Below are 20413 nucleotides of genomic sequence, written 5' to 3'. Positions count from 1 at the left end.
TTTCCGTACGTGCAGCTCAGCTTTTTCTTACCCAGAGGCAGACTTCCGTTTTAGCAAACAGGTGGGTTGCAGTGGGTCCAGGACGCCATTTGGAGACAAAGCCTGCGGCCCAGTCAAAGGAGGACTACCTGCCACAGGCCATGGGGTCAGAAGCCTACAAAAGGAAGCGCGCCCCGGAATACAGGATCTCACTTGCTCAAGAGCCTTGCCTCCCACCATGGGAAGCAGCTCTAAAGGAACCTTGCGAAAATCATATTTTGAGCGATACTGCGTCATGCTAGGCAAATTGTGAGTCAGAAAAGCAACTTCATTTTGAGAAGCCCTGACCTACGGGAAGGAAAAGCTTTCACGGTCAGAAGAGGGACTTTTCCCTGACCGGGAATCGAACCCGGGCCGCGGCGGTGAGAGCGCCGAATCCTAACCACTAGACCACTAGGGAGCCCAGAGCCGTGCAGCAAAAGTTCATACACTGCTCTCCGAGTGACAAAGCTCATGGGGGCTGAAAACATATTTTATTCTACAGCAAATATGAATCGGAACTTAATCCTCATGATGCCACCAGACTGCCTGTCACTTCCAGGCACAGGCCATCCTCTCCCCCTTGCTACTGAACCGATGAATTCCTGCACAATCAGGATCCCCGGGAAAACACAAGAGGGACACCTAGTGGCTGCTGATGGCGCACAGACAGCTGGTACACCTTCTCTCACCTATCTCGTTATTCAGCTTGCTGGAAGAATACATTGCGCTTAAGCGATTCAAGAGTGCAAAGGAGAAGAGTGCTCCAAAGTAGATGTATGCATCACAGCAGGGTTTTCCAGCAATTTACCTTTCTGTTGAGCTGGTACTGCACTTCACGCCAACATAGAGCACCTGACTGGGTGGGGGACTGCGTGCGCACAAAGGTGGCTTAGGTCAATGGGGGCAAAGCAACCTGGGGCACAGGAGAACAAGCCCCATTCCTCCGCTTTCATCTATTGGGAGGGGTGCCTTTTTAAAGACCTTCTTTTAAAAAAGATACACAGACAAATTAAGCAATCTATGCTTTAGAGGGATCTTCCCTGACCGGGAATCGAACCCGGGCCGCGGCGGTGAAAGCGCCGAATCCTAGCCACTAGACCACCAGGGAGTAGATGCTCTAGTGTGCCTGCCTTGCTCACCCCCTTATTGTGACTAAGCTAACTCCAATATAAAAATTAACGGTAAGGTCCGAGTGGGAGAAAGTTAGGTGTCACACAGTGTGTTTGTTATAAGCAATTACTTTTAACCTCCTGCAAAAGCCTTTTAACTCTGCAATCACCTCTTGCTGGACAGCTGGTGCTACAGCAGCAAGCATAAAAAGGGAGTTGAAGAAAGTAAATCCTTGGGTCTCACCAGGGTGGCCGAGTGGTTAAGGCGTTGGACTTAAGATCCAATGGACGTTTGTCCGCATGGGCTCGAGCCCCATTCCTGGTATGGGTTTTCAGCAGGTTTGTAGGAACGTGCAGATGCTTTTGAAAAGCATTTTCCTCCGCCCTCCTCGGCCTCCCACTGCCCCTCCCCAACGGTCCCCATTCAAGCCTCAGGTGTGGAGTCTGCTGCTACTCTTCCACCAGCATGGATGCTTCCCAGAGCAATGAAGTGCCATCTACACAGAGCCCCTGCCTAGAGAAATACACCTCCTATGTCTTTTTCCACTATAGGGAGTAGGAGAAACTGATTGCTTCCTGGGCAACATGGGTCTGCCGCTAGAATTTGCAGATTTCTCCCCTTTTTTTGATTTACGCCTACAGGCTCTCCCTTCCCAGTGGAGCAGGATCTGCTGATGCAGGCCCGGCTGGCTCAAACGTGCAAAGGGTTCTCCACAGGCCTCTGGGAAAGAAATTGAGCAGAGTTTCCTGCCCCGCCTCCTCTCGCCTTCCGAACGGGCAATGCCCTGACGGGTCCCCCACAACCTATCCTGCCCATGCCCACACCCCTGTATATGAGGGTGACCCATGCCCCTCACCCTCCATGCTCGAATGGAAGGCCTGTGTGTCCTGAGGGGAGCACCAGACAGGCATCTCTCAGGCCAGGCAGACACCTGCAGAACCTGTTAAGCTCCAAAGCCTGTACATTCCCAAGATGCAACAGGTCACTATGCAAATCAGGCAGCCCTTGCCACACCCTCCCCGCCTCTGGCCTCTGCCGCTTTCCGTACGTGCAGCTCAGCTTTTTCTTACCCAGAGGCAGACTTCCGTTTTAGCAAACAGGTGGGTTGCAGTGGGTCCAGGACGCCATTTGGAGACAAAGCCTGCGGCCCAGTCAAAGGAGGACTACCTGCCACAGGCCATGGGGTCAGAAGCCTACAAAAGGAAGCGCGCCTCGGAATACAGGATCTCACTTGCTCAAGAGCCTTGCCTCCCACCATGGGAAGCAGCTCTAAAGGAACCTTGCGAAAATCATATTTTGAGCGATACTGCGTCATGCTAGGCAAATTGTGAGTCAGAAAAGCAACTTCATTTTGAGACGCCCTGACCTACGGGAAGGAAAAGCTTTCAAGGTCAGAAGAGGGACTTTTCCCTGACCGGGAATCGAACCCGGGCCGCGGCGGTGAGAGCGCCGAATCCTAACCACTAGACCACCAGGGAGCCCAGAGCTGTGCAGCAAAAGTTCATACACTGCTCTCCGAGTGACAAAGCTCATGGGGGCTGAAAACATATTTTATTCTACAGCAAATATGAATCGGAACTTAATCCTCATGATGCCACCAGACTGCCTGTCACTTCCAGGCACAGGCCATCCTCTCCCCCTTGCTACTGAACCGATGAATTCCTGAACAATCAGGATCCCCGGGAAAACCCAAGAGGGACACCTAGTGGCTGCTGATGGCGCACAGACAGCTGGTACACCTTCTCTCACCTATCTCGTTATTCAGCTTGCTGGAAGAATACATTGCGCTTAAGCGATTCAAGAGTGCAAAGGAGAAGAGTGCTCCAAAGTAGATGTATGCATCACAGCAGGGTTTTCCAGCAATTTACCTTTCTGTTGAGCTGGTACTGCACTTCACGCCAACATAGAGCACCTGACTGGGTGGGGGACTGCGTGCGCACAAAGGTGGCTTAGGTCAATGGGGGCAAAGCAACCTGGGGCACAGGAGAACAAGCCCCATTCCTCCGCTTTCATCTATTGGGAGGGGTGCCTTTTTAAAGACCTTCTTTTAAAAAAGATACACAGACAAATTAAGCAATCTATGCTTTAGAGGGATCTTCCCTGACCGGGAATCGAACCCGGGCCGCGGCGGTGAAAGCGCCGAATCCTAGCCACTAGACCACCAGGGAGTAGATGCTCTAGCGTGCCTGCCTTGCTCACCCCCTTATTGTGACTAAGCTAACTCCAATATAAAAATTAACGGTAAAGTCCGAGTGGGAGAAAGTTAGGTGTCACACAGTGTGTTTGTTATAAGCAATTACTTTTAACCTCCTGCAAAAGCCTTTTAACTCTGCAATCACCTCTTGCTGGACAGCTGGTGCTACAGCAGCAAGCATAAAAAGGTAGTTGAAGAAAGTAAATCCTTGGGTCTCACCAGGGTGGCCGAGTGGTTAAGGCGTTGGACTTAAGATCCAATGGACGTTTGTCCGCATGGGTTCGAGCCCCATTCCTGGTATGGGTTTTCAGCAGGTTTGTAGGAACGTGCAGATGCTTTTGAAAAGCATTTTCCTCCGCCCTCCTGGGCCTCCCACTGCCCCTCCCCAACGGTCCCCATTCAAGCCTCAGGTGTGGAGTCTGCTGCTACTCTTCTACCAGCATGGATGCTTCCCAGAGCAATGAAGTGCCATCTACACAGAGCCCCTGCCTAGAGAAATACACCTCCTATGTCTTTTTCCACTATAGGGAGCAGGAGAAACTGATTGCTTCCTGGGCAACATGGGTCTGCCACTAGAATTTGCAGATTTCTCCCCTTTTTTTGATTTACGCCTACAGGCTCTCCCTTCCCAGTGGAGCAGGATCTGCTGATGCAGGCCCGGCTGGCTCAAACGTGCAAAGGGTTCTCCACAGGCCTCTGGGAAAGAAATTGAGCAGAGTTTCCTGCCCCGCCTCCTCTCGCCTTCCGAACGGGCTTCCAAACGGGCAATGCCCTGACGGGTCCCCCACAACCTATCCTGCCCATGGCGCACAGACAGCTGGTACACCTTCTCTCACCTATCTCGTTATTCAGCTTGCTGGAAGAATACATTGCGCTTAAGCTGTATATGAGGGTGACCCATGTCCCTCACCCTCCATGCTCGAATGGAAGGCCTGTGTGTCCTGAGGGGAGCACCAGACAGGCATCTCTCAGGCCAGGCAGACACCTGCAGTACCTGTTAAGCTCCAAAGCCTGTACATTCCCAAGATGCAACAGGTCACTATGCAAATCAGGCAGCCCTTGCCACACCCTCCCCGCCTCTGGCCTCTGCCGCTTTCCGTACGTGCAGCTCAGCTTTTTCTTACCCAGAGGCAGACTTCCGTTTTAGCAAACAGGTGGGTTGCAGTGGGTCCAGGACGCCATTTGGAGACAAAGCCTGCGGCCCAGTCAAAGGAGGACTACCTGCCACAGGCCATGGGGTCAGAAGCCTACAAAAGGAAGCGCGCCTCGGAATACAGGATCTCACTTGCTCAAGATCCTTGCCTCCCACCATGGGAAGCAGCTCTAAAGGAACCTTGCGAAAATCATATTTTGAGCGATACTGCGTCATGCTAGGCAAATTGTGAGTCAGAAAAGCAACTTCATTTTGAGAAGCCCTGACCTACGGGAAGGAAAAGCTTTCAAGGTCAGAAGAGGGACTTTTCCCTGACCGGGAATCGAACCCGGGCCGCGGCGGTGAGAGCGCCGAATCCTAACCACTAGACCACCAGGGAGCCCAGAGCCGTGCAGCAAAAGTTCATACACTGCTCTCCGAGTGACAAAGCTCATGGGGGCTGAAAACATATTTTATTCTACAGCAAATATGAATCGGAACTTAATCCTCATGATGCCACCAGACTGCCTGTCACTTCCAGGCACAGGCCATCCTCTCCCCCTTGCTACTGAACCGATGAATTCCTGCACAATCAGGATCCCCGGGAAAACACAAGAGGGACACCTAGTGGCTGCTGATGGCGCACAGACAGCTGGTACACCTTCTCTCACCTATCTCGTTATTCAGCTTGCTGGAAGAATACATTGCGCTTAAGCGATTCAAGAGTGCAAAGGAGAAGAGTGCTCCAAAGTAGATGTATGCATCACAGCAGGGTTTTCCAGCAATTTACCTTTCTGTTGAGCTGGTACTGCACTTCACGCCAACATAGAGCACCTGACTGGGTGGGGGACTGCGTGCGCACAAAGGTGGCTTAGGTCAATGGGGGCAAAGCAACCTGGGGCACAGGAGAACAAGCCCCATTCCTCCGCTTTCATCTATTGGGAGGGGTGCCTTTTTAAAGACCTTCTTTTAAAAAAGATACACAGACAAATTAAGCAATCTATGCTTTAGAGGGATCTTCCCTGACCGGGAATCGAACCCGGGCCGCGGCGGTGAAAGCGCCGAATCCTAGCCACTAGACCACCAGGGAGTAGATGCTCTAGTGTGCCTGCCTTGCTCACCCCCTTATTGTGACTAAGCTAACTCCAATATAAAAATTAACGGTAAGGTCCGAGTGGGAGAAAGTTAGGTGTCACACAGTGTGTTTGTTATAAGCAATTACTTTTAACCTCCTGCAAAAGCCTTTTAACTCTGCAATCACCTCTTGCTGGACAGCTGGTGCTACAGCAGCAAGCATAAAAAGGGAGTTGAAGAAAGTAAATCCTTGGGTCTCACCAGGGTGGCCGAGTGGTTAAGGCGTTGGACTTAAGATCCAATGGACGTTTGTCCGCATGGGTTCGAGCCCCATTCCTGGTATGGGTTTTCAGCAGGTTTGTAGGAACGTGCAGATGCTTTTGAAAAGCATTTTCCTCCGCCCTCCTCGGCCTCCCACTGCCCCTCCCCAACGGTCCCCATTCAAGCCTCAGGTGTGGAGTCTGCTGCTACTCTTCTACCAGCATGGATGCTTCCCAGAGCAATGAAGTGCCATCTACACAGAGCCCCTGCCTAGGGAAATACACCTCCTATGTCTTTTTCCACTATAGGGAGCAGGAGAAACTGATTGCTTCCTGGGCAACATGGGTCTGCCGCTAGAATTTGCAGATTTCTCCCCTTTTTTTGATTTACGCCTACAGGCTCCCCCTTCCCAGTGGAGCAGGATCTGCTGATGCAGGCCCGGCTGGCTCAAACGTGCAAAGGGTTCTCCACAGGCCTCTGGGAAAGAAATTGAGCAGAGTTTCCTGCCCCGCCTCCTCTCGCCTTCCGAACGGGCAATGCCCTGACGGGTCCCCCACAACCTATCCTGCCCATGCCCACACCCCTGTATATGAGGGTGACCCATGTCCCTCACCCTCCATGCTCGAATGGAAGGCCTGTGTGTCCTGAGGGGAGCACCAGACAGGCATCTCTCAGGCCAGGCAGACACCTGCAGTACCTGTTAAGCTCCAAAGCCTGTACATTCCCAAGATGCAACAGGTCACTATGCAAATCAGGCAGCCCTTGCCACACCCTCCCCGCCTCTGGCCTCTGCCGCTTTCCGTACGTGCAGCTCAGCTTTTTCTTACCCAGAGGCAGACTTCCGTTTTAGCAAACAGGTGGGTTGCAGTGGGTCCAGGACGCCATTTGGAGACAAAGCCTGCGGCCCAGTCAAAGGAGGACTACCTGCCACAGGCCATGGGGTCAGAAGCCTACAAAAGGAAGCGCGCCTCGGAATACAGGATCTCACTTGCTCAAGAGCCTTGCCTCCCACCATGGGAAGCAGCTCTAAAGGAACCTTGCGAAAATCATATTTTGAGCGATACTGCGTCATGCTAGGCAAATTGTGAGTCAGAAAAGCAACTTCATTTTGAGAAGCCCTGACCTACGGGAAGGAAAAGCTTTCACGGTCAGAAGAGGGACTTTTCCCTGACCGGGAATCGAACCCGGGCCGCGGCGGTGAGAGCGCCGAATCCTAACCACTAGACCACCAGGGAGCCCAGAGCCGTGCAGCAAAAGTTCATACACTGCTCTCCGAGTGACAAAGCTCATGGGGGCTGAAAACATATTTTATTCTACAGCAAATATGAATCGGAACTTAATCCTCATGATGCCACCAGACTGCCTGTCACTTCCAGGCACAGGCCATCCTCTCCCCCTTGCTACTGAACCGATGAATTCCTGCACAATCAGGATCCCCGGGAAAACACAAGAGGGACACCTAGTGGCTGCTGATGGCGCACAGACAGCTGGTACACCTTCTCTCACCTATCTCGTTATTCAGCTTGCTGGAAGAATACATTGCGCTTAAGCGATTCAAGAGTGCAAAGGAGAAGAGTGCTCCAAAGTAGATGTATGCATCACAGCAGGGTTTTCCAGCAATTTACCTTTCTGTTGAGCTGGTACTGCACTTCACGCCAACATAGAGCACCTGACTGGGTGGGGGACTGCGTGCGCACAAAGGTGGCTTAGGTCAATGGGGGCAAAGCAACCTGGGGCACAGGAGAACAAGCCCCATTCCTCCGCTTTCATCTATTGGGAGGGGTGCCTTTTTAAAGACCTTCTTTTAAAAAAGATACACAGACAAATTAAGCAATCTATGCTTTAGAGGGATCTTCCCTGACCGGAAATCGAACCCGGGCCGCGGCGGTGAAAGCGCCGAATCCTAGCCACTAGACCACCAGGGAGTAGATGCTCTAGTGTGCCTGCCTTGCTCACCCCCTTATTGTGACTAAGCTAACTCCAATATAAAAATTAACGGTAAGGTCCGAGTGGGAGAAAGTTAGGTGTCACACAGTGTGTTTGTTATAAGCAATTACATTTAACCTCCTGCAAAAGCCTTTTAACTCTGCAATCACCTCTTGCTGGACAGCTGGTGCTACAGCAGCAAGCATAAAAAGGGAGTTGAAGAAAGTAAATCCTTGGGTCTCACCAGGGTGGCCGAGTGGTTAAGGCGTTGGACTTAAGATCCAATGGACGTTTGTCCGCATGGGCTCGAGCCCCATTCCTGGTATGGGTTTTCAGCAGGTTTGTAGGAACGTGCAGATGCTTTTGAAAAGCATTTTCCTCCGCCCTCCTCGGCCTCCCACTGCCCCTCCCCAACGGTCCCCATTCAAGCCTCAGGTGTGGAGTCTGCTGCTACTCTTCCACCAGCATGGATGCTTCCCAGAGCAATGAAGTGCCATCTACACAGAGCCCCTGCCTAGAGAAATACACCTCCTATGTCTTTTTCCACTATAGGGAGTAGGAGAAACTGATTGCTTCCTGGGCAACATGGGTCTGCCGCTAGAATTTGCAGATTTCTCCCCTTTTTTTGATTTACGCCTACAGGCTCTCCCTTCCCAGTGGAGCAGGATCTGCTGATGCAGGCCCGGCTGGCTCAAACGTGCAAAGGGTTCTCCACAGGCCTCTGGGAAAGAAATTGAGCAGAGTTTCCTGCCCCGCCTCCTCTCGCCTTCCGAACGGGCAATGCCCTGACGGGTCCCCCACAACCTATCCTGCCCATGCCCACACCCCTGTATATGAGGGTGACCCATGTCCCTCACCCTCCATGCTCGAATGGAAGGCCTGTGTGTCCTGAGGGGAGCACCAGACAGGCATCTCTCAGGCCAGGCAGACACCTGCAGTACCTGTTAAGCTCCAAAGCCTGTACATTCCCAAGATGCAACAGGTCACTATGCAAATCAGGCAGCCCTTGCCACACCCTCCCCGCCTCTGGCCTCTGCCGCTTTCCGTACGTGCAGCTCAGCTTTTTCTTACCCAGAGGCAGACTTCCGTTTTAGCAAACAGGTGGGTTGCAGTGGGTCCAGGACGCCATTTGGAGACAAAGCCTGCGGCCCAGTCAAAGGAGGACTACCTGCCACAGGCCATGGGGTCAGAAGCCTACAAAAGGAAGCGCGCCTCGGAATACAGGATCTCACTTGCTCAAGAGCCTTGCCTCCCACCATGGGAAGCAGCTCTAAAGGAACCTTGCGAAAATCATATTTTGAGCGATACTGCGTCATGCTAGGCAAATTGTGAGTCAGAAAAGCAACTTCATTTTGAGACGCCCTGACCTACGGGAAGGAAAAGCTTTCAAGGTCAGAAGAGGGACTTTTCCCTGACCGGGAATCGAACCCGGGCCGCGGCGGTGAGAGCGCCGAATCCTAACCACTAGACCACCAGGGAGCCCAGAGCTGTGGAGCAAAAGTTCATACACTGCTCTCCGAGTGACAAAGCTCATGGGGGCTGAAAACATATTTTATTCTACAGCAAATATGAATCGGAACTTAATCCTCATGATGCCACCAGACTGCCTGTCACTTCCAGGCACAGGCCATCCTCTCCCCCTTGCTACTGAACCGATGAATTCCTGCACAATCAGGATCCCCGGGAAAACCCAAGAGGGACACCTAGTGGCTGCTGATGGCGCACAGACAGCTGGTACACCTTCTCTCACCTATCTCGTTATTCAGCTTGCTGGAAGAATACATTGCGCTTAAGCGATTCAAGAGTGCAAAGGAGAAGAGTGCTCCAAAGTAGATGTATGCATCACAGCAGGGTTTTCCAGCAATTTACCTTTCTGTTGAGCTGGTACTGCACTTCACGCCAACATAGAGCACCTGACTGGGTGGGGGACTGCGTGCGCACAAAGGTGGCTTAGGTCAATGGGGGCAAAGCAACCTGGGGCACAGGAGAACAAGCCCCATTCCTCCCCTTTCATCTATTGGGAGGGGTGCCTTTTTAAAGACCTTCTTTTAAAAAAGATACACAGACAAATTAAGCAATCTATGCTTTAGAGGGATCTTCCCTGACCGGGAATCGAACCCGGGCCGCGGCGGTGAAAGCGCCGAATCCTAGCCACTAGACCACCAGGGAGTAGATGCTCTAGCGTGCCTGCCTTGCTCACCCCCTTATTGTGACTAAGCTAACTCCAATATAAAAATTAACGGTAAAGTCCGAGTGGGAGAAAGTTAGGTGTCACACAGTGTGTTTGTTATAAGCAATTACTTTTAACCTCCTGCAAAAGCCTTTTAACTCTGCAATCACCTCTTGCTGGACAGCTGGTGCTACAGCAGCAAGCATAAAAAGGTAGTTGAAGAAAGTAAATCCTTGGGTCTCACCAGGGTGGCCGAGTGGTTAAGGCGTTGGACTTAAGATCCAATGGACGTTTGTCCGCATGGGTTCGAGCCCCATTCCTGGTATGGGTTTTCAGCAGGTTTGTAGGAACGTGCAGATGCTTTTGAAAAGCATTTTCCTCCGCCCTCCTCGGCCTCCCACTGCCCCTCCCCAACGGTCCCCATTCAAGCCTCAGGTGTGGAGTCTGCTGCTACTCTTCTACCAGCATGGATGCTTCCCAGAGCAATGAAGTGCCATCTACACAGAGCCCCTGCCTAGAGAAATACACCTCCTATGTCTTTTTCCACTATAGGGAGCAGGAGAAACTGATTGCTTCCTGGGCAACATGGGTCTGCCACTAGAATTTGCAGATTTCTCCCCTTTTTTTGATTTACGCCTACAGGCTCTCCCTTCCCAGTGGAGCAGGATCTGCTGATGCAGGCCCGGCTGGCTCAAACGTGCAAAGGGTTCTCCACAGGCCTCTGGGAAAGAAATTGAGCAGAGTTTCCTGCCCCGCCTCCTCTCGCCTTCCGAACGGGCAATGCCCTGACGGGTCCCCCACAACCTATCCTGCCCATGCCCACACCCCTGTATATGAGGGTGACCCATGTCCCTCACCCTCCATGCTCGAATGGAAGGCCTGTGTGTCCTGAGGGGAGCACCAGACAGGCATCTCTCAGGCCAGGCAGACACCTGCAGTACCTGTTAAGCTCCAAAGCCTGTACATTCCCAAGATGCAACAGGTCACTATGCAAATCAGGCAGCCCTTGCCACACCCTCCCCGCCTCTGGCCTCTGCCGCTTTCCGTACGTGCAGCTCAGCTTTTTCTTACCCAGAGGCAGACTTCCGTTTTAGCAAACAGGTGGGTTGCAGTGGGTCCAGGACGCCATTTGGAGACAAAGCCTGCGGCCCAGTCAAAGGAGGACTACCTGCCACAGGCCATGGGGTCAGAAGCCTACAAAAGGAAGCGCGCCTCGGAATACAGGATCTCACTTGCTCAAGAGCCTTGCCTCCCACCATGGGAAGCAGCTCTAAAGGAACCTTGCGAAAATCATATTTTGAGCGATACTGCGTCATGCTAGGCAAATTGTGAGTCAGAAAAGCAACTTCATTTTGAGAAGCCCTGACCTACGGGAAGGAAAAGCTTTCAAGGTCAGAAGAGGGACTTTTCCCTGACCGGGAATCGAACCCGGGCCGCGGCGGTGAGAGCGCCGAATCCTAACCACTAGATCACCAGGGAGCCCAGAGCCGTGCAGCAAAAGTTCATACACTGCTCTCCGAGTGACAAAACTCATGGGGGCTGAAAACATATTTTATTCTACAGCAAATATGAATCGGAACTTAATCCTCATGATGCCACCAGACTGCCTGTCACTTCCAGGCACAGGCCATCCTCTCCCCCTTGCTACTGAACCGATGAATTCCTGCACAATCAGGATCCCCGGGAAAACCCAAGAGGGACACCTAGTGGCTGCTGATGGCGCACAGACAGCTGGTACACCTTCTCTCACCTATCTCGTTATTCAGCTTGCTGGAAGAATACATTGCGCTTAAGCCATTCAAGAGTGCAAAGGAGAAGAGTGCTCCAAAGTAGATGTATGCATCACAGCAGGGTTTTCCAGCAATTTACCTTTCTGTTGAGCTGGTACTGCACTTCACGCCAACATAGAGCACCTGACTGGGTGGGGGACTGCGTGCGCACAAAGGTGGCTTAGGTCAATGGGGGCAAAGCAACCTGGGGCACAGGAGAACAAGCCCCATTCCTCCGCTTTCATCTATTGGGAGGGGTGCCTTTTTAAAGACCTTCTTTTAAAAAAGATACACAGACAAATTAAGCAATCTATGCTTTAGAGGGATCTTCCCTGACCGGGAATCGAACCCGGGCCGCGGCGGTGAAAGCGCCGAATCCTAGCCACTAGACCACCAGGGAGTAGATGCTCTAGTGTGCCTGCCTTGCTCACCCCCTTATTGTGACTAAGCTAACTCCAATATAAAAATTAACGGTAAAGTCCGAGTGGGAGAAAGTTAGGTGTCACACAGTGTGTTTGTTATAAGCAATTACTTTTAACCTCCTGCAAAAGCCTTTTAACTCTGCAATAACCTCTTGCTGGACAGCTGGTGCTACAGCAGCAAGCATAAAAAGGTAGTTGAAGAAAGTAAATCCTTGGGTCTCACCAGGGTGGCCGAGTGGTTAAGGCGTTGGACTTAAGATCCAATGGACGTTTGTCCGCATGGGTTCGAGCCCCATTCCTGGTATGGGTTTTCAGCAGGTTTGTAGGAACGTGCAGATGCTTTTGAAAAGCATTTTCCTCCGCCCTCCTCGGCCTCCCACTGCCCCTCCCCAACGGTCCCCATTCAAGCCTCAGGTGTGGAGTCTGCTGCTACTCTTCTACCAGCATGGATGCTTCCCAGAGCAATGAAGTGCCATCTACACAGAGCCCCTGCCTAGAGAAATACACCTCCTATGTCTTTTTCCACTATAGGGAGCAGGAGAAACTGATTGCTTCCTGGGCAACATGGGTCTGCCACTAGAATTTGCAGATTTCTCCCCTTTTTTTGATTTACGCCTACAGGCTCTCCCTTCCCAGTGGAGCAGGATCTGCTGATGCAGGCCCGGCTGGCTCAAACGTGCAAAGGGTTCTCCACAGGCCTCTGGGAAAGAAATTGAGCAGAGTTTCCTGCCCCGCCTCCTCTCGCCTTCCGAACGGGCAATGCCCTGACGGGTCCCCCACAACCTATCCTGCCCATGCCCACACCCCTGTATATGAGGGTGACCCATGTCCCTCACCCTCCATGCTCGAATGGAAGGCCTGTGTGTCCTGAGGGGAGCACCAGACAGGCATCTCTCAGGCCAGGCAGACACCTGCAGTACCTGTTAAGCTCCAAAGCCTGTACATTCCCAAGATGCAACAGGTCACTATGCAAATCAGGCAGCCCTTGCCACACCCTCCCCGCCTCTGGCCTCTGCCGCTTTCCGTACGTGCAGCTCAGCTTTTTCTTACCCAGAGGCAGACTTCCGTTTTAGCAAACAGGTGGGTTGCAGTGGGTCCAGGACGCCATTTGGAGACAAAGCCTGCAGCCCAGCCAAAGGAGGACTACCTGCCACAGGCCATGGGGTCAGAAGCCTACAAAAGGAAGCGCGCCTCGGAATACAGGATCTCACTTGCTCAAGAGCCTTGCCTCCCACCATGGGAAGCAGCTCTAAAGGAACCTTGCGAAAATCATATTTTGAGCGATACTGCGTCATGCTAGGCAAATTGTGAGTCAGAAAAGCAACTTCATTTTGAGAAGCCCTGACCTACGGGAAGGAAAAGCTTTCAAGGTCAGAAGAGGGACTTTTCCCTGACCGGGAATCGAACCCGGGCCGCGGCGGTGAGAGCGCCGAATCCTAACCACTAGACCACCATGGAGCCCAGAGCCGTGCAGCAAAAGTTCATACACTTCTCTCCGAGTGACAAAGCTCATGGGGGCTGAAAACATATTTTATTCTACAGCAAATATGAATCGGAACTTAATCCTCATGATGCCACCAGACTGCCTGTCACTTCCAGGCACAGGCCATCCTCTCCCCCTTGCTACTGAACCGATGAATTCCTGCACAATCAGGATCCCCGGGAAAACCCAAGAGGGACACCTAGTGGCTGCTGATGGCGCACAGACAGCTGGTACACCTTCTCTCACCTATCTCGTTATTCAGCTTGCTGGAAGAATACATTGCGCTTAAGCCATTCAAGAGTGCAAAGGAGAAGAGTGCTCCAAAGTAGATGTATGCATCACAGCAGGGTTTTCCAGCAATTTACCTTTCTGTTGAGCTGGTACTGCACTTCACGCCAACATAGAGCACCTGACTGGGTGGGGGACTGCGTGCGCACAAAGGTGGCTTAGGTCAATGGGGGCAAAGCAACCTGGGGCACAGGAGAACAAGCCCCATTCCTCCGCTTTCATCTATTGGGAGGGGTGCCTTTTTAAAGACCTTCTTTTAAAAAAGATACACAGACAAATTAAGCAATCTATGCTTTAGAGGGATCTTCCCTGACCGGGAATCGAACCCGGGCCGCGGCGGTGAAAGCGCCGAATCCTAGCCACTAGACCACCAGGGAGTAGATGCTCTAGTGTGCCTGCCTTGCTCACCCCCTTATTGTGACTAAGCTAACTCCAATATAAAAATTAACGGTAAAGTCCGAGTGGGAGAAAGTTAGGTGTCACACAGTGTGTTTGTTATAAGCAATTACTTTTAACCTCCTGCAAAAGCCTTTTAACTCTGCAATCACCTCTTGCTGGACAGCTGGTGCTACAGCAGCAAGCATAAAAAGGTAGTTGAAGAAAGTAAATCCTTGGGTCTCACCAGGGTGGCCGAGTGGTTAAGGCGTTGGACTTAAGATCCAATGGACGTTTGTCCGCATGGGTTCGAGCCCCATTCCTGGTATGGGTTTTCAGCAGGTTTGTAGGAACGTGCAGATGCTTTTGAAAAGCATTTTCCTCCGCCCTCCTCGGCCTCCCACTGCCCCTCCCCAACGGTCCCCATTCAAGCCTCAGGTGTGGAGTCTGCTGCTACTCTTCTACCAGCATGGATGCTTCCCAGAGCAATGAAGTGCCATCTACACAGAGCCCCTGCCTAGAGAAATACACCTCCTATGTCTTTTTCCACTATAGGGAGCAGGAGAAACTGATTGCTTCCTGGGCAACATGGGTCTGCCACTAGAATTTGCAGATTTCTCCCCTTTTTTTGATTTACGCCTACAGGCTCTCCCTTCCCAGTGGAGCAGGATCTGCTGATGCAGGCCCGGCTGGCTCAAACGTGCAAAGGGTTCTCCACAGGCCTCTGGGAAAGAAATTGAGCAGAGTTTCCTGCCCCGCCTCCTCTCGCCTTCCGAACGGGCAATGCCCTGACGGGTCCCCCACAACCTATCCTGCCCATGCCCACACCCCTGTATATGAGGGTGACCCATGTCCCTCACCCTCCATGCTCGAATGGAAGGCCTGTGTGTCCTGAGGGGAGCACCAGACAGGCATCTCTCAGGCCAGGCAGACACCTGCAGTACCTGTTAAGCTCCAAAGCCTGTACATTCCCAAGATGCAACAGGTCACTATGCAAATCAGGCAGCCCTTGCCACACCCTCCCCGCCTCTGGCCTCTGCCGCTTTCCGTACGTGCAGCTCAGCTTTTTCTTACCCAGAGGCAGACTTCCGTTTTAGCAAACAGGTGGGTTGCAGTGGGTCCAGGACGCCATTTGGAGACAAAGCCTGCGGCCCAGTCAAAGGAGGACTACCTGCCACAGGCCATGGGGTCAGAAGCCTACAAAAGGAAGCGCGCCTCGGAATACAGGATCTCACTTGCTCAAGAGCCTTGCCTCCCACCATGGGAAGCAGCTCTAAAGGAACCTTGCGAAAATCATATTTTGAGCGATACTGCGTCATGCTAGGCAAATTGTGAGTCAGAAAAGCAACTTCATTTTGAGAAGCCCTGACCTACGGGAAGGAAAAGCTTTCAAGGTCAGAAGAGGGACTTTTCCCTGACCGGGAATCGAACCCGGGCCGCGGCGGTGAGAGCGCCGAATCCTAACCACTAGACCACCAGGGAGCCCAGAGCCGTGCAGCAAAAGTTCATACACTGCTCTCCGAGTGACAAAGCTCATGGGGGCTGAAAACATATTTTATTCTACAGCAAATATGAATCGGAACTTAATCCTCATGATGCCACCAGACTGCCTGTCACTTCCAGGCACAGGCCATCCTCTCCTCCTTGCTACTGAACCGATGAATTCCTGCACAATCAGGATCCCCGGGAAAACCCAAGAGGGACACCTAGTGGCTGCTGATGGCGCACAGACAGCTGGTACACCTTCTCTCACCTATCTCGTTATTCAGCTTGCTGGAAGAATACATTGCGCTTAAGCCATTCAAGAGTGCAAAGGAGAAGAGTGCTCCAAAGTAGATGTATGCATCACAGCAGGGTTTTCCAGCAATTTACCTTTCTGTTGAGCTGGTACTGCACTTCACGCCAACATAGAGCACCTGACTGGGTGGGGGACTGCGTGCGCACAAAGGTGGCTTAGGTCAATGGGGGTAAAGCAACCTGGGGCACAGGAGAACAAGCCCCATTCCTCCGCTTTCATCTATTGGGAGGGGTGCCTTTTTAAAGACCTTCTTTTAAAAAAGATACACAGACAAATTAAGCAATCTATGCTTTAGAGGGATCTTCCCTGACCGGGAATCGAACCCGGGCCGCGGCGGTGAAAGCGCCGAATCCTAGCCACTAGACCACCAGGGAGTAGATGCTCTAGTGTGCCTGCCTTGCTCACCCCCTTATTGTGACTAAGCTAACTCCAATATAAAAATTAACGGTAAAGTCCGAGTGGGAGAAAGTTAGGTGTCACACAGTGTGTTTGTTATAAGCAATTACTTTTAACCTCCTGCAAAAGCCTTTTAACTCTGCAATCACCTCTTGCTGGACAGCTGGTGCTACAGCAGCAAGCATAAAAAGGTAGTTGAAGAAAGTAAATCCTTGGGTCTCACCAGGGTGGCCGAGTGGTTAAGGCGTTGGACTTAAGATCCAATGGACGTTTGTCCGCATGGGTTCGAGCCCCATTCCTGGTATGGGTTTTCAGCAGGTTTGTAGGAACGTGCAGATGCTTTTGAAAAGCATTTTCCTCCGCCCTCCTCGGCCTCCCACTGCCCCTCCCCAACGGTCCCCATTCAAGCCTCAGGTGTGGAGTCTGCTGCTACTCTTCTACCAGCATGGATGCTTCCCAGAGCAATGAAGTGCCATCTACACAGAGCCCCTGCCTAGAGAAATACACCTCCTATGTCTTTTTCCACTATAGGGAGCAGGAGAAACTGATTGCTTCCTGGGCAACATGGGTCTGCCACTAGAATTTGCAGATTTCTCCCCTTTTTTTGATTTACGTCTACAGGCTCTCCCTTCCCAGTGGAGCAGGATCTGCTGATGCAGGCCCGGCTGGCTCAAACGTGCAAAGGGTTCTCCACAGGCCTCTGGGAAAGAAATTGAGCAGAGTTTCCTGCCCCGCCTCCTCTCGCCTTCCGAACGGGCAATGCCCTGACGGGTCCCCCACAACCTATCCTGCCCATGCCCACACCCCTGTATATGAGGGTGACCCATGTCCCTCACCCTCCATGCTCGAATGGAAGGCCTGTGTGTCCTGAGGGGAGCACCAGACAGGCATCTCTCAGGCCAGGCAGACACCTGCAGTACCTGTTAAGCTCCAAAGCCTGTACATTCCCAAGATGCAACAGGTCACTATGCAAATCAGGCAGCCCTTGCCACACCCTCCCCGCCTCTGGCCTCTGCCGCTTTCCGTACGTGCAGCTCAGCTTTTTCTTACCCAGAGGCAGACTTCCGTTTTAGCAAACAGGTGGGTTGCAGTGGGTCCAGGACGCCATTTGGAGACAAAGCCTGCGGCCCAGTCAAAGGAGGACTACCTGCCACAGGCCATGGGGTCAGAAGCCTACAAAAGGAAGCGCACCTCGGAATACAGGATCTCACTTGCTCAAGAGCCTTGCCTCCCACCATGGGAAGCAGCTCTAAAGGAACCTTGCGAAAATCATATTTTGAGCGATACTGCGTCATGCTAGGCAAATTGTGAGTCAGAAAAGCAACTTCATTTTGAGACGCCCTGACCTACGGGAAGGAAAAGCTTTCAAGGTCAGAAGAGGGACTTTTCCCTGACCGGGAATCGAACCCGGGCCACGGCGGTGAGAGCGCGGAATCCTAACCACTAGACCACCAGGGAGCCCAGAGCCGTGCAGCAAAAGTTCATACACTGCTCTCCGAGTGACAAAGCTCATGGGGGCTGAAAACATATTTTATTCTACAGCAAATATGAATCGGAACTTAATCCTCATGATGCCACCAGCCTGCCTGTCACTTCCAGGCACAGGCCATCCTCTCCCCCTTGCTACTGAACCGATGAATTCCTGCACAATCAGGATCCCCGGGAAAACACAAGAGGGACACCTAGTGGCTGCTGATGGCGCACAGACAGCTGGTACACCTTCTCTCACCTATCTCGTTATTCAGCTTGCTGGAAGAATACATTGCGCTTAAGCGATTCAAGAGTGCAAAGGAGAAGAGTGCTCCAAAGTAGATGTATGCATCACAGCAGGGTTTTCCAGCAATTTACCTTTCTGTTGAGCTGGTACTGCACTTCACGCCAACATAGAGCACCTGACTGGGTGGGGGACTGCGTGCGCACAAAGGTGGCTTAGGTCAATGGGGGCAAAGCAACCTGGGGCACAGGAGAACAAGCCCCATTCCTCCGCTTTCATCTATTGGGAGGGGTGCCTTTTTAAAGACCTTCTTTTAAAAAAGATACACAGACAAATTAAGCAATCTATGCTTTAGAGGGATCTTCCCTGACCGGGAATCGAACCCGGGCCGCGGCGGTGAAAGCGCCGAATCCTAGCCACTAGACCACCAGGGAGTAGATGCTCTAGCGTGCCTGCCTTGCTCACCCCCTTATTGTGACTAAGCTAACTCCAATATAAAAATTAACGGTAAGGTCCGAGTGGGAGAAAGTTAGTTGTCACACAGTGTGTTTGTTATAAGCAATTACTTTTAACCTCCTGCAAAAGCCTTTTAACTCTGCAATCACCTCTTGCTGGACAGCTGGTGCTACAGCAGCAAGCATAAAAAGGGAGTTGAAGAAAGTAAATCCTTGGGTCTCACCAGGGTGGCCGAGTGGTTAAGGCGTTGGACTTAAGATCCAATGGACGTTTGTCCGCATGGGCTCGAGCCCCATTCCTGGTATGGGTTTTCAGCAGGTTTGTAGGAACGTGCAGATGCTTTTGAAAAGCATTTTCCTCCGCCTTCCTCGGCCTCCCACTGCCCCTCCCCAACGGTCCCCATTCAAGCCTCAGGTGTGGAGTCTGCTGCTACTCTTCCACCAGCATGGATGCTTCCCAGAGCAATGAAGTGCCATCTACACAGAGCCCCTGCCTAGAGAAATACACCTCCTATGTCTTTTTCCACTATAGGGAGTAGGAGAAACTGATTGCTTCCTGGGCAACATGGGTCTGCCGCTAGAATTTGCAGATTTCTCCCCTTTTTTTGATTTACGCCTACAGGCTCTCCCTTCCCAGTGGAGCAGGATCTGCTGATGCAGGCCCGGCTGGCTCAAACGTGCAAAGGGTTCTCCACAGGCCTCTGGGAAAGAAATTGAGCAAAGTTTCCTGCCCCGCCTCCTCTCGCCTTCCGAACGGGCAATGCCCTGACGGGTCCCCCACAACCTATCCTGCCCATGCCCACACCCCTGTATATGAGGGTGACCCATGTCCCTCACCCTCCATGCTCGAATGGAAGGCCTGTGTGTCCTGAGGGGAGCACCAGACAGGCATCTCTCAGGCCAGGCAGACACCTGCAGTACCTGTTAAGCTCCAAAGCCTGTACATTCCCAAGATGCAACAGGTCACTATGCAAATCAGGCAGCCCTTGCCACACCCTCCCCGCCTCTGGCCTCTGCCGCTTTCCGTACGTGCAGCTCAGCTTTTTCTTACCCAGAGGCAGACTTCCGTTTTAGCAAACAGGTGGGTTGCAGTGGGTCCAGGACACCATTTGGAGACAAAGCCTGCGGCCCAGTCAAAGGAGGACTACCTGCCACAGGCCATGGGGTCAGAAGCCTACAAAAGGAAGCGCGCCTCGGAATACAGGATCTCACTTGCTCAAGAGCCTTGCCTCCCACCATGGGAAGCAGCTCTAAAGGAACCTTGCGAAAATCATATTTTGAGCGATACTGCGTCATGCTAGGCAAATTGTGAGTCAGAAAAGCAACTTCATTTTGAGACGCCCTGACCTACGGGAAGGAAAAGCTTTCAAGGTCAGAAGAGGGACTTTTTCCTGACCGGGAATCGAACCCGGGCCGCGGCGGTGAGAGCGCCGAATCCTAACCACTAGACCACCAGGGAGCCCAGAGCCGTGCAGCAAAAGTTCATACACTGCTCTCCGAGTGACAAAGCTCATGGGGGCTGAAAACATATTTTATTCTACAGCAAATATGAATCGGAACTTAATCCTCATGATGCCACCAGACTGCCTGTCACTTCCAGGCACAGGCCATCCTCTCCCCCTTGCTACTGAACCGATGAATTCCTGCACAATCAGGATCCCCGGGAAAACCCAAGAAGGACACCTAGTGGCTGCTGATGGCGCACAGACAGCTGGTACACCTTCTCTCACCTATCTCGTTATTCAGCTTGCTGGAAGAATACATTGCGCTTAAGCGATTCAAGAGTGCAAAGGAGAAGAGTGCTCCAAAGTAGATGTATGCATCA

The 20413-nt window shown here is 52.2% G+C and overlaps 28 non-coding genes across 28 annotated transcripts; 9 read left to right on the top strand and 19 right to left on the bottom strand.

The window, feature by feature from the left end:
• Positions 1-367: 367 nt before the first annotated feature.
• On the bottom strand, positions 368-439 carry TRNAE-CUC (transfer RNA glutamic acid (anticodon CUC)). The gene has a single exon. It is a non-coding gene; the product is annotated as a tRNA-Glu (tRNA).
• A 618-nt stretch (positions 440-1057) lies between these two features.
• TRNAE-UUC (transfer RNA glutamic acid (anticodon UUC)) lies at positions 1058-1129 on the bottom strand. The gene has a single exon. It is a non-coding gene; the product is annotated as a tRNA-Glu (tRNA).
• A 243-nt stretch (positions 1130-1372) lies between these two features.
• On the top strand, positions 1373-1455 carry TRNAL-UAA (transfer RNA leucine (anticodon UAA)). Its single transcript has one exon. It is a non-coding gene; the product is annotated as a tRNA-Leu (tRNA).
• A 1082-nt stretch (positions 1456-2537) lies between these two features.
• On the bottom strand, positions 2538-2609 carry TRNAE-CUC (transfer RNA glutamic acid (anticodon CUC)). Its single transcript has one exon. It is a non-coding gene; the product is annotated as a tRNA-Glu (tRNA).
• Positions 2610-3227: 618 nt separating this feature from the next.
• Positions 3228-3299, bottom strand: TRNAE-UUC (transfer RNA glutamic acid (anticodon UUC)). Its single transcript has one exon. It is a non-coding gene; the product is annotated as a tRNA-Glu (tRNA).
• Positions 3300-3542: 243 nt separating this feature from the next.
• Positions 3543-3625, top strand: TRNAL-UAA (transfer RNA leucine (anticodon UAA)). The gene has a single exon. It is a non-coding gene; the product is annotated as a tRNA-Leu (tRNA).
• A 1160-nt stretch (positions 3626-4785) lies between these two features.
• On the bottom strand, positions 4786-4857 carry TRNAE-CUC (transfer RNA glutamic acid (anticodon CUC)). Its single transcript has one exon. It is a non-coding gene; the product is annotated as a tRNA-Glu (tRNA).
• Positions 4858-5475: 618 nt separating this feature from the next.
• On the bottom strand, positions 5476-5547 carry TRNAE-UUC (transfer RNA glutamic acid (anticodon UUC)). Its single transcript has one exon. It is a non-coding gene; the product is annotated as a tRNA-Glu (tRNA).
• A 243-nt stretch (positions 5548-5790) lies between these two features.
• Positions 5791-5873, top strand: TRNAL-UAA (transfer RNA leucine (anticodon UAA)). Its single transcript has one exon. It is a non-coding gene; the product is annotated as a tRNA-Leu (tRNA).
• A 1082-nt stretch (positions 5874-6955) lies between these two features.
• Positions 6956-7027, bottom strand: TRNAE-CUC (transfer RNA glutamic acid (anticodon CUC)). The gene has a single exon. It is a non-coding gene; the product is annotated as a tRNA-Glu (tRNA).
• A 618-nt stretch (positions 7028-7645) lies between these two features.
• On the bottom strand, positions 7646-7717 carry TRNAE-UUC (transfer RNA glutamic acid (anticodon UUC)). Its single transcript has one exon. It is a non-coding gene; the product is annotated as a tRNA-Glu (tRNA).
• A 243-nt stretch (positions 7718-7960) lies between these two features.
• On the top strand, positions 7961-8043 carry TRNAL-UAA (transfer RNA leucine (anticodon UAA)). Its single transcript has one exon. It is a non-coding gene; the product is annotated as a tRNA-Leu (tRNA).
• Positions 8044-9125: 1082 nt separating this feature from the next.
• TRNAE-CUC (transfer RNA glutamic acid (anticodon CUC)) lies at positions 9126-9197 on the bottom strand. Its single transcript has one exon. It is a non-coding gene; the product is annotated as a tRNA-Glu (tRNA).
• Positions 9198-9815: 618 nt separating this feature from the next.
• Positions 9816-9887, bottom strand: TRNAE-UUC (transfer RNA glutamic acid (anticodon UUC)). Its single transcript has one exon. It is a non-coding gene; the product is annotated as a tRNA-Glu (tRNA).
• A 243-nt stretch (positions 9888-10130) lies between these two features.
• On the top strand, positions 10131-10213 carry TRNAL-UAA (transfer RNA leucine (anticodon UAA)). The gene has a single exon. It is a non-coding gene; the product is annotated as a tRNA-Leu (tRNA).
• Positions 10214-11295: 1082 nt separating this feature from the next.
• On the bottom strand, positions 11296-11367 carry TRNAE-CUC (transfer RNA glutamic acid (anticodon CUC)). The gene has a single exon. It is a non-coding gene; the product is annotated as a tRNA-Glu (tRNA).
• A 618-nt stretch (positions 11368-11985) lies between these two features.
• TRNAE-UUC (transfer RNA glutamic acid (anticodon UUC)) lies at positions 11986-12057 on the bottom strand. The gene has a single exon. It is a non-coding gene; the product is annotated as a tRNA-Glu (tRNA).
• A 243-nt stretch (positions 12058-12300) lies between these two features.
• TRNAL-UAA (transfer RNA leucine (anticodon UAA)) lies at positions 12301-12383 on the top strand. The gene has a single exon. It is a non-coding gene; the product is annotated as a tRNA-Leu (tRNA).
• A 1082-nt stretch (positions 12384-13465) lies between these two features.
• TRNAE-CUC (transfer RNA glutamic acid (anticodon CUC)) lies at positions 13466-13537 on the bottom strand. The gene has a single exon. It is a non-coding gene; the product is annotated as a tRNA-Glu (tRNA).
• Positions 13538-14155: 618 nt separating this feature from the next.
• TRNAE-UUC (transfer RNA glutamic acid (anticodon UUC)) lies at positions 14156-14227 on the bottom strand. Its single transcript has one exon. It is a non-coding gene; the product is annotated as a tRNA-Glu (tRNA).
• A 243-nt stretch (positions 14228-14470) lies between these two features.
• On the top strand, positions 14471-14553 carry TRNAL-UAA (transfer RNA leucine (anticodon UAA)). The gene has a single exon. It is a non-coding gene; the product is annotated as a tRNA-Leu (tRNA).
• Positions 14554-15635: 1082 nt separating this feature from the next.
• On the bottom strand, positions 15636-15707 carry TRNAE-CUC (transfer RNA glutamic acid (anticodon CUC)). The gene has a single exon. It is a non-coding gene; the product is annotated as a tRNA-Glu (tRNA).
• Positions 15708-16325: 618 nt separating this feature from the next.
• Positions 16326-16397, bottom strand: TRNAE-UUC (transfer RNA glutamic acid (anticodon UUC)). The gene has a single exon. It is a non-coding gene; the product is annotated as a tRNA-Glu (tRNA).
• A 243-nt stretch (positions 16398-16640) lies between these two features.
• TRNAL-UAA (transfer RNA leucine (anticodon UAA)) lies at positions 16641-16723 on the top strand. Its single transcript has one exon. It is a non-coding gene; the product is annotated as a tRNA-Leu (tRNA).
• Positions 16724-17805: 1082 nt separating this feature from the next.
• On the bottom strand, positions 17806-17877 carry TRNAE-CUC (transfer RNA glutamic acid (anticodon CUC)). The gene has a single exon. It is a non-coding gene; the product is annotated as a tRNA-Glu (tRNA).
• Positions 17878-18495: 618 nt separating this feature from the next.
• Positions 18496-18567, bottom strand: TRNAE-UUC (transfer RNA glutamic acid (anticodon UUC)). The gene has a single exon. It is a non-coding gene; the product is annotated as a tRNA-Glu (tRNA).
• A 243-nt stretch (positions 18568-18810) lies between these two features.
• Positions 18811-18893, top strand: TRNAL-UAA (transfer RNA leucine (anticodon UAA)). The gene has a single exon. It is a non-coding gene; the product is annotated as a tRNA-Leu (tRNA).
• Positions 18894-19975: 1082 nt separating this feature from the next.
• On the bottom strand, positions 19976-20047 carry TRNAE-CUC (transfer RNA glutamic acid (anticodon CUC)). Its single transcript has one exon. It is a non-coding gene; the product is annotated as a tRNA-Glu (tRNA).
• Positions 20048-20413: the final 366 nt, after the last annotated feature.

The sequence above is a fragment of the Lissotriton vulgaris genome, chromosome 4_1 (assembly GCF_964263255.1).
Source record: "Lissotriton vulgaris chromosome 4_1, aLisVul1.2, whole genome shotgun sequence".
In the NCBI taxonomy this organism is placed as follows: Eukaryota; Metazoa; Chordata; class Amphibia; order Caudata; family Salamandridae; genus Lissotriton; species Lissotriton vulgaris.
This window is presented reverse-complemented; position numbering and strand designations above follow the sequence as displayed.